The following is an 11,815-nucleotide window of genomic DNA, read 5'->3' on the forward strand; positions in this document are numbered from 1 at the left end:
CAGGATGACCTTAAATATTCTTTGTCCACACCCTAACTGGTCAGGTCTCTTTTGGAAACATGAAAAGGGCCTACTCTATATTAGACAGGCATCCATAATGCTATAGCCGATTAGTGTATAGAGTTATAAGCTTTGGTTAGAAAAATAATAATTTTCTCAGACAATTTTCCTTAAATAGACAACGGTTAATAGTAAGTTCATTTATTAATGTGCACATTTTAGATTTGATCTGCAACCACTGAATCATTTTGTTAAAGAGACTAAACATATAACATCAGACTGGGATGATGAAATCAAAAGCTTTAAAAAAAGAACAAAAACGTAGCATATTATTTATTATTATTATTTTTTTTTTTTTACGTCTGCGCATTAAGCTTTAAGGAGACAAGCTTTTCTCACACAGTATATTCAAAGTAAAACTATGTTAATCATTATCATCATGCCTAAATTCTCCACAAGATGTCTCCCTCTAAACACAGAGCATCTCAGACAACACCACAGCTCTACACTGTACTGTTTATTCTTTTCAGTTTTTCCCAAATTTAAAAACTGATCCAATTATATATGTCCAGTTTAAGTCCACATGTCTCACTCAGATACTGTTGCAAGGCAGCAATGTGTGCTTTATATATTTCACTTCCTGTGCATGAACAACCCTTCACTCAGAGCATAGACACGCAACATAAAACAGTTCAGAGGATGTAACTGATCTACATAGCGCTTGTTGTGGTCACTGAAGAAAACACTGACACATGCTATCTGACGGTTTCAGACCTGCTCACCTCAGGCTATTTTTTCCTGTGTGCTTTACACACCAAACAACCTGGTATAAATTAGACGTGTTGCTGTTAAATCTCTCTTAGACATCAACATGGTCTATGGACAGTGAAACTGTGGACTTGTCTGCACATTCAGCCTGTGTGCATAATGAGAACTGTAAATGTGTGAGGGGGTTTTTTGTCGCAATGGGTTTCCTGTGACTTCTTCACATCAAACAGTGCTTCACCATCAACTCTTGTCTTCTCTTGTATATTCCTCTAAGCTTTGTGGCAACAGCATCTTTTCATAAACAAGTTACTGTGATGACTGTATTTTGAGTTTTATTATCAGTATAAGAATCAGCTCTAGTACAATAGATGCTGCTGGTGAGGGCTTTCAACAGATGGCTAACTTCAGATAAAATATTGTGTGGTTATAAACAAGTACACCAAAAAACCATCTGAGATAAACTATACTACGTTTAAGTTTTGCTTTTTCATCTACTCAACTGCTTTACTGAAGAGCACATTAAGTTGGTGTTTGCTTTAATTCCTGTTCTAAACTCTTTAGCTTTGTTCTTTGTGAATAGTTATTTAACACCATGTGTGGACTAGTTTTGCTTGGAGGCTTTCGTAAATGACCCAGAAGTGCTGTATCTAAGCAGCAGCCATGACGAAAGCTGCTCCATATGCTAAGAAAGGGAGTTTAATGCCTCCTTCCTTATCTCCTATAGCATAGGATACTTCGTACAATCTGATAGGAAATACAGGATACCGAATAAAAAGAAAGGCCCCACAATTCCCTGTAGCAACAACTTTTGTGACGTGAGTGTGCCTTTTTCTTTCCTCTCTTAATCACATATCTTAATAATAATGTAGTATTTGCCTTATAATTTCACATGCTTGTTTACAATAGGACCCTGCCTCTCGCCTGCTAATTGCTGGGATTTGGACTAAGCGGTACAGAAAATGGATGGATGTTTACAGAAGTATTATTAATGAGGATGAGGATGATGGTGATGTATCATTTCACTGTATGTATGTTGTTGTCTATTTCTCTTTAGTTTAGCTTTCTCTGTTTCTGCTTAAACTCTTTTTAAATTACTTTAATTCTCCTGTTAATGTTTCTTTTGTACCTTGCTGTAACACTTCTAATGTTTTACATAAACCATTTTGAGTTCTCATATCATCTCAGCCATCTTTTCAAAAGCCTTTCAAATTTTTCTTACCACCTTTCTATTACATTTTTTAAAACCTGTTTTACTGTACCCCCTGAGTGTTTATACTGTTTTCTTTGCTCCTTACTCCCTAATTTATCACTAAGCCTACAAGTCTGCATTTTGGCCTGTTCAATTCACCAGAGCTTTAGATTAATTTTTAATTTAATGTCTAATTTTATTATTGCTGGATGTTATTTGGCAGATCGGTGCGGCGTCTGCAGTGATGCAGACTCTGCATCGTTTTGTCGTGGTGAAGAGGGAGCTGAGCCAAAAGGCAAAGCTCTCGATTTACCGGTCGATCTATGTTCCTACCCTCACCTATGGTCACGAGCTGTGGGAGGGGCTCAGAGTAGAGCTGCTGCTCCTCCAGATGACGTGGCTCGGGCATCTGGTCAGGATGTCTCCTGGACATGTCGGGCATGTCCCACCGGAAAGAGGCTGATGAAGACTTAGGATGCGCTGGACGGACTACATCTCTCGGCTGGCCAGGAAACGCCTCGGGATCCATCCAGATGAGCTGGTGAATGTGGCAGGGGAGAGGGAAGTCTGGGTTTCTCTGCTAGGGTAGCTGCCCCACGACCCGACTCCGGATAAGCAGCAGAAAATGGATGGATGGCTATTTGACTTGTTTTTAAATCCCCAGCTCTGCTGCCCCTTTTCCTGTAAGTTTCATAAAAATACAACTAGGAGAAGATCATTCTTTCTGAGAAGATTTTGAGGAGGTAAATCTTACAGTAAATAGTTCCACTGATTCTACTGTATGGCCCTCAAGCTTTTCTCCAGGTCACCAGCCTACTGCTGGAGGCCAGCCCAAGACTCACTGGGGACATGCATAACTTTCCTTTAGTTTCAAGGCTAGCGCACTTGAAAACTGAGCGGGTGTATGAAAACAGAAGGCACATGTCAAATATCTATGGCAAGCCACAAGGACCAAAATTTGCATTAAAATGGTTGAAAAAAAGCAGTTTTTCCACACAAAGGGACAAATTTTTACTGCAAACGTGCCATCAGAGCGGTGTTTCTAGATCAAAAGCAGTGAGAAAAGCACAATGCCCCTGTTTCTGCAATTTATTGGATTGCCATAATTTGCATTTTCACAAACTGAATAAATGTTTGACAAATCAGTAACTTAGTGAATCCAGATGACGTCTGTGATATTTCACCAGTCCAGGCTCGAAGATTCTATGTATTGTAGTTCTTGTTCAGGACCTGGTCTAATGTAGCTAGATGTCAATAACCTCATAAATTAGCATTTTCACAAATAAAATAAAGGTTTCACAAATCAGAAACTGTGTTTTAACGAATCTACATGCTGTGTAGAATATTTCAGATTTGAAGATGTAGTTTTGGATCACTCCAGGTTTTCCTGAGTAGGTCCTTTGAAAGGCCTCCTGACCACCACTCATGAGGGCCCAGTCATCTACCTCAGTGTCTTCAGTACAGCTCCAGCCAAGATCTTTGCCACATTATAAGCCTAATAAAGCTGATTACTTGCCTGACCTTCAATGAGTCTTGGAATCATGGAGGTCCCCAAACCAGAGCCCACCATGTCAGTGTTGGAGCTGGATCCTGGCCCACCAGGTCAGTCCTACCATGCTGATGGACTTCCCATTCCTGCTACACAGATATCCCTTGTGGCCTAGATCCAACTGATAATCCCCCAGCTCAAGGTCTTCAGACATTATGCTAGTACCTGTCCTTGAGTCTGCAGGCGTTCTGCCAGCATGGTGACTGCTGAAGGGATCTTGAGTTTCCCAGTTAGAACGCCCTCTTGGCTGATGATCATGAGTTGGTATGACCCGTCTACCTGCTGGCCAAGCATCAGAGACGTTCCAGTCTCATTCCCCAGATCAGTGTTTCGAGAGGACTTTACTATTTCTGCTTGTCCTCCATGCCATCATTCTGAGTGACTGTGTCAGCCAACTCCCCGTCAAGACTGCCCTTGTGAATAGTTCCCCTGAAATGCTTTGTATTTGTGATTGACCTGGAGAGAGCCCTCCTTAACCTTTTTTCCCCACTCAATACCAAGTTCCTTTTTCATTTTTTTTCCTTTGTAGCCTATTGGTTTCTTGATCTTCTAAACAGTAGAATACTCAGATACATCTAATAGAGTCTTCTCTTGCTGAAATAGTCTTGCCCTGTGGATGTTGCCAAACTCTACTTGCACAGCTGCATGAGCAAAAAAACAGGCACAATCTATTTTCATTTTAACATCTGCAGTTGATGATAATGGGTTTGTAGCAGCTTAACATGTATTATTTCCTCAAGTGTTTTGCAGCTAATTTTCACCTTTTTATTATCCATAAATTTATTCTGACCCTGTTGACAAAGCACAGCATGCTGTTTAATTGGCCATGCCTCAATGGTTCAGTTATTTAAGGAGTGTTGTCACTGCCTTGGAGCTATTTGACAACTTTTGACTTTTTCACTGTCTGTTAAATTCCTCTCTCTCTTTTCACCCCATTTTACTTGAAATGAATCTGTCTAATAATTTTGCAGAACCTAATATAAGGTGTTGATTTATGCCACACACTATCTAATTACACAAATACACAGCAGCTGATAACTATTCTTACTGATAATCAACTTTAAGCATGTAAAACATTGGAAAATATGCAGAACATGCAAATTCTTACATGTCTATTAAGTCATTTATTATGCTGCAGCAGGGAAAACAGATTGTCTGCAGAAGATGTTTTACCATTTATTCATTCTCCAAGAGTGTTTGTACTCTACTCAAAGTCCACATTCCTCGCAGTCAATCCCTGGGGACAGTCCATGTATGAAAACAGAAGTATTCTTATTTAACTTTCACCTCAGTAAGACTGCAGCTGGAATCAAACTATAGCCTAAACTAACCTTCGCCTGCAGTCAGACTGGGTTCTACAGAGTCTTCACAAACATACGATATCTGTCAGGCACTACTCTTAGATGAACCTTAGCATTTATATGAATTATATGAAGATAAATGTGTATGAAAACGATCAGAATGTAAATTTCCATAACAATAATTTAATGTTATTCACTCAGTTGTCTATTCATATTTCAGAAATAGGATATTATAACTGAGATGAGGGACATGCAGTGGTTCTCTCTACAGTACATTGCCTATTTATTTATTTTGCAATTGATGTGATGTTTCCTTCGGCTCTAGATGTGATGCAGGGATGACTATTAAATAAAGATTGTAAAGTTATGTGTATGTAGTTGAATTTGATTCTCTTTTTTAAAAGTATTTTCCCACTGTGCCATCAACTGTAGTTCTTTCTCACCATGTTGGTCTGCTATTTTTAGTCCACCTATTACATTTCCTAAAATGACTTGTGTTGAAGACAAATGTTTTATGAGCTGAATCCTTTTGTCACATTAAAGGTGATAAACGGGAGGTGATGAACAGACCTCAGCGTACTCCACAGTTTTCCAGGAGTTGCAGGAACATGAGGCTCAGTGAAGCTTTATGATACAACAATGCCACTACAGTTAAGTTTGGGGTGGACGAGTTCAGTAGAAAGCTGCAGCTTGTAGATGTTTCTCTGCTTTCACCCTAGTTCCTGGTTCCTGCATTGCTTTAGTAGTTAGTTTACCTCATCATATATTCACCAGATTTTTCTTTGTTCCTTGCCAGTCTTACAATTGTCTTTGCATGTTTACCTTCTTAGTTCTGTTGTTGTATTGCTTTGTTTCACCAGTGAGCATGTGAAAGCGTTTTTTTTAACCTTAGAGTGAGCCATTTAGGTCTACAGATAGAGCATGTCCTGTGTCTTCAACAGTCTGGAGGAAACAAAGGAAACACTTGTTCGGGACAAGAAAAATCTCTTTTTACTTTTTACTGGGGACAAAAAACATCCTGTTTGTGGTTTGATTTGCTTTTCAGTTTTTCATTTTATTTGGTACAAAGAGCATTTACATCAGCCAGCGTTGCATCTGACAGACTAAGACTCTCCTACCTCAGGAATACACCTGAAAACACATCCTTACATGCTCATTAATCTATTAACAGTGTAGTGGTGGTCTTACTCAACTTATTAATTCATGCATTTACAAAGTTGGCACTCTTTCCTTTTCATCTTTCCTTCTGGCTTTGGCTGCAGCTGTGTTGCTCTTCAGCCTGCAAGGAATATATTTGATTGGCCATCTGATGCCAGCTCTGCCTTCTTTTTTTAACACCACAGGGCCTATACAGCAAAGCAGGATTCGTGTCTGACTCGCATACCCTGAGTCAGAAAACCTGGATTCACTTAAGAAGTTGACAACCAGTGCTGGAACAGGCAATCTGAATATAACTTTTATATGTAATACAAACTTTATTTGTAGTACAGGTCCCTCCTCTCTGGAAGTGTGGACATGTTTACAAGTGTCTCTAAATGACATTTTATTCCTTAATCCCATTGATTTGCTCTGTGCATGGTAAACACAATACACCCTGTACTGGATTTGACCCATACCAGGTTGTCGGCCCACCGGGAAAATGCCCGATTGCAAATTAAACCTAGAGTGAAATCAATTAAACCAGTGTTAAAATTTGGGTGGGCCCAGAACCCCAGCTCTAGACGAGGTGATTAGTCCTATAGAGGAATTGAAAGTGGACCATACTAAATTAATGATAATGCATTTTTTTTCCTGACACCTCGAGGACATCACATATTTGATTGTCTGCACAATAATACTAAATTCTGTGGAAACGGAACCTGTTGAAAACTTACACTCCCAGATGGTATCAGAAGAGACTTGCTTTTCAATTTAAAATTATATTTATATCTACATAATATATAATAAAATACGTATGATCATAAAAGTGTGTATAATCACAAATAATGCATTTCTATTTATTGGTTCCTCCTAATCCCAAAAAGCCAGAAGAGATCTCTAACACAAGAAAAACTAAAGCTCAGGTCTGAGGAAATTAAGTAACTACGAAAATGCAAAGATCTAGTGATTTTTCTAGTGTGTGCTGATGTAGCGTTATAATCCAGTAAAATGTCATCATAGTGCTTTACTTTACTAAAAGTGAACTGTGAGCGCATTTACATATTGCTGGAATTTCAGGTAAAAAAAACGTGTGCATTTTATACATATTTTAATTTGGGGGCCCTAAGGCCCTACATCACCTTCGACCAGCACTGAATGTTGATGTTTATTTTATTAACAAATTACACTTTTTTAAGTATTTAATGTGTCTCCTCTCACTTTCCTGCTAACCCACTGCATGGTTTTAGTGGTCTGAAGGAGCTGAACGGTTGCTATTCACATTTAAGGGAACGCAAAGATGTGTGGCGTTCATGATTGTATACGGGCCGGTCTAGGCCAAAACGCCAGGGTCGATTTATTAATTTTTTTGTCCCAGTCCGCTCCTGCCTGTAGCTGTATCTTAACAATTCTCTTTTCAGTCAAACATCTAAATACAATACATTTAACACAGAAGTCAAAAGTTTGGACACAGCTACCATTTTGAAATATTGCTATAAATCTGGTATTCTATGCTTAACAATCACACAAAATAACCACTGTACTTATTACCAATGTACTTGCCAGATCTGATTTTCCTGGAGACAAAAGACGGGATTGATAGGGTACAGTGGCATAAAGAGTTTTGCTGAATCAACCCCTCCCCTCACCCCTCACCCCCGATTCACAAATATTATATATTTTTACCTGGTTCATTTTGAATGTTTAGTCTTTCCTGCTCTTTTTATTTCCACACCATTTATTTTTTCTTTTAGATGAATTAAATCTTTATTTAGGTCCGCTGTTTGTAAACAGTTTTAATCGGTGAAAATTAAAAATTTAAAACCCCATGTCTGCGTCATTCATATTGTGTATGCTGGAGTAGTGATCAACATAAGTGGCCCTTATTCAAACCCATCTGCTGACCAGTGAGGCATCACAAAACTGGGACACACAGATAACACTGTTGGCCACCATCCAGTTACAAATGCCTGTCATGAGGCTCTGGGTTAATGAAGTAGACAAATGGAAATGTACATGCATAGTTTTTACATGTTACATTTACTTGTTTAGTTTATGAAACATACACTAACTTCTCAGTGCTCTAAGCATGTGTTTTTATTTTATATAATGTATTAATTTATTCATTTTCTTTGCCAAGATTGTTTGTCTGTCTGTCTGTTAGCAAAGCAACTCAAACAGTAATGAACAGATTTTGATGAGATTTTCAGAAAATTTCCAAAATGGAAAAAGGAACAACTCATTAGATTTTGGTGGTGATCCAGATCAGGACTTTTTTTTAACACTAGAACTGCCAACATTCCACTACGCCCTAGAACCGCCAGAGGGAGTCATTTTGACACCTTTCCCATGCAGCATTAAAAACAAATGATGAAGAGGCCAAATTTCCCCTTTCAATCTTTATTTATTTTATTTTTTTTATAGAAATCAATAGAAAAAGCTCAAAAAAAGAGATTAGTTTGTGGGATTATTTCAGGCTTGTATTTCAAATAGAAAATGTCAAATACTTCTCGTTTACAACATTTACTTATCAGCTAACATATAACAAAATTAATATTTTTTTAAATGTACTTATATTTTTTAACAATTATTTGAGGGGAAACAATTAGAAAAACACATCATATAGTGCTAAAGTAAGGAAACAGAAACAGTTGTATGTCAGCGCATGTAGATTTATTGTATCGCACGTCAACAGCTCAGTAATGAACCGAATCATTCTGGCATCGATTCAACTCTGTTGGAGGACCCATGCATTCAGTGCAGTGATGTCCAAAACATTATAAAACACCACAATAAGCTATCTTTTAGTAGCAGCTTGAGATGAATACTGGCTTGGCATCCTGTCAAGGATATCTATTCCTAATGTGGTGCTATTGTAGAAAGAGGAGCAGATCACTTCTCCCACATCTGAGTCTCCCTTATTCATTTGTTGGAGCGTAACCAAAGCTTATCCTTCATTCTTCTGCTTCTTGTCATTTTCTATTATTTTTTTCAGTGGTGTTAGTTTGTCTGTCTTTCTGTTAAAATTATTTTCTCTTTTTTTTTTAAATAGTCTTTTTTGTTGTTCAATGTAGGAAAAGTCAATGAACATTTTTTTAATGGTTTTAATGATTTTTCATAGATGTATATTGTAATATTACTAAATAATCAATAACAGATCATGAGAAAATGAGTGAAAAAAAAAAAAACTTTACAGAAAGCCAAATTAGACTGTTAATTCGCCTGAAAAAGTTCACTTTTTCTAAACCAGAAGCACTTATAGACTCTGTGATCACTGTGTATTCTCACTGATGTGGTGGAAATTGTGCTTTAAGGTTTTTCTAAAATGCAGTGGTTCAAAATAAAGTTTATGTGAAGATTTGCAGGTTTAAGTTTGAGCCACCCTGCACCATCAGCGGAGGCCTGCAAAACCCACAACTATTTCCACCCTGTTTAATGTGAACTGCTTGGTCAACTTCTGTAACTTTCTGTATGCATGCATGCGTACCTCTCTGTGCAAATGCTTTGTATTGGTTTCTGCAGCCAGCCACACAGGAAACATTTATTTAGCCTTCCTGAGCATTGTAAACATTTCAGACCTGCATATTGAGACCAGTGTCTCTCAATGTGTTTTTGTCCAAGAGTCTCTAGAAAATTTTTTATTCATTGTTAGTATAATAATTTCTATTAAATTAATAATACTGTCATTCAAAAATAACTTTTCTTTGTTGAGCACATTTAATTTTTGAGAAAAACAAATCTCTTGTCTATTTTCTATTTTAGGTTCTATAAAAAAGCATTTTAAACTACTTGTGTCTGGAGCTTCCTGTTTTGTAGTCCACTCAGATTATGGAGCCACCCACACAAGAGCTTTTTCATCAGTTTCCAAAAAGAGCACAAGCACAGACAAGAGCTGTGAGTGCCGAGAGCTCAAGCTGGAGCTTCACATAGGCAAAGAGAGAAGGAAGTGATACATTACAGAGTAGTGCCCTGTGAGCAAGTTACAGAAATAGATTCATGTGCAGACTTTAATGTCGTGCTCAGCTGTTTTGTAGAGCATTTTTATTATTATTATTATAGATTTGTAAACCCAACTGAACCTCCTCCATCTCTACCTGTTTGGATATGAAGGCCTAATGTGAAAAGCGAACGTTTAAAGAGGCAAAGAGGAAATTCAACATTTCTAGATTGAAGGAATTAAAAAATGGCTATGTGAAGAATTAGAGGTTCTCTAATTTCACCTGGAGTATAGCATGACGTCACACACCATCTCTGTGTTGATCGCCAGCCTCGAGTTTACCAGCAGGTCCAGCCTCTTGTTCATGTACGTTCCTGTGAATCGCCCCCTCTTCCCTCCTCTAAGGGGCCCTTGACCCTCCCTCCCTATAAAGCAAGCAATGGCAGCTCATATTTTCAAAACATAATGGCGGCGAGCAGAATGAAACGTTTAACAGAAGACAACCATTTGACATTACCTCAAAAACACAAAGGTTAGTTGGTGAAGAAGCTGTCGGATAGAGAAAGGGACATAACCCAGTTTAAGACTAGCCTTGTATTTTTAAAGAGGAAAGCACTGCGAGAGCTAAGAGGCTACAGTTTGACTCGAAGCTAGCTCTTCTCCTGGACAACATAAACGTTCTAAGTTACTTTGACATGTTTCGCAAAATGATGATATTGTTTTGCTCAGTGTGTTTGCACCTTTGCTTGCGGACGAGGCGAGTGGAAGAGGTAGAGGGAGGTGTGGCTCATTACACACTGTGTTTAGGTCTACAGGCAGCGCACAACAGCAAACCTTGTGGTGAAACGGTTTTGCTTTTTGCTCCCAAAATGCTATTAATTGTTTACATTTTAAACATTTTTTTAAACACATAAATTTCTTTTTTATTATTAGAACTTATTATTTTTACTTATTATAATTGCCTGAAAAAATACCTTGTTTGTTTTCCTGTATAGACACAAAAGGATTAAAGATAGCTTTTCAGAGGCAGAGCAGTACTACTGAAGATAAAATGTTAAGTTGCTGTTTTATTTTCTAGTTTGTCTGTTATTTGTAAGCTGTATTAACAAAAAGATATTTTTGTTTTGTTTTTATCATACGATCGCCTTTTACAGTATATACAGAGCAATGACATTAACCCTCTATGTCATGGTGTTTCTTTCAGACAACAAACCACATTTCTGGTCCTCACACTGCCCCTTTAACATTTTTGAGGAGGTTAAAAATAAAAAGTGGGGTTGAAGTGCATGAGATCCTATATATTTACAACTTGCATTATGCAAGTAACCAATAGGAGGAATTTAGGTACCGAACTGATTGGATCTAATGTCACAGGTTTGGCAGCAGTAAAATTTTTGGAAAACTTCAAAGACAAGATACAGTGTGCTGGTTTAGGCCTTACATATCAGTTTCAATATTTCTTTATTGCCATGATCTCAAAATGAACCAAACACTAAATTCCTCATGCTTATTGTTGTGTTTACACCCTACAAATGCAGCAACTCTGTCCATCTGAGTTTGCTAATTTGCCCCCAGGTGATATTTTTTATATAGATTTCATTACAGATTTATTTTTGGGGATCACCTAGCTCTCACAAAATGTGGTGAAATATCTTTTTTTTCTCTTAAAAAAAAAAAAAGTCAGGCCATAGAGAGTTAATATTTGATGCAAGAAGCATTTCAATTTAGTTCAGACAACTTTATTTGTCCTTTAAAGGCAATTCAAGTTTCACACAGTATTGTCCTTAAGCATGAATATATAGATGACAGCTATACTCCCTCTTTACTCAATTATCTGTGTATATGTAGACTGTGTACATCCTCTTTTTATATCTTGCATGTGTTGTATGTGTGTGTGTGCGTGTGTTTGTGTTTGTGCATAGAATATCTGAATA

The sequence above is a fragment of the Melanotaenia boesemani genome, chromosome 4 (genome assembly GCF_017639745.1).
Source record: "Melanotaenia boesemani isolate fMelBoe1 chromosome 4, fMelBoe1.pri, whole genome shotgun sequence".
In the NCBI taxonomy this organism is placed as follows: domain Eukaryota; kingdom Metazoa; phylum Chordata; class Actinopteri; order Atheriniformes; family Melanotaeniidae; genus Melanotaenia; species Melanotaenia boesemani.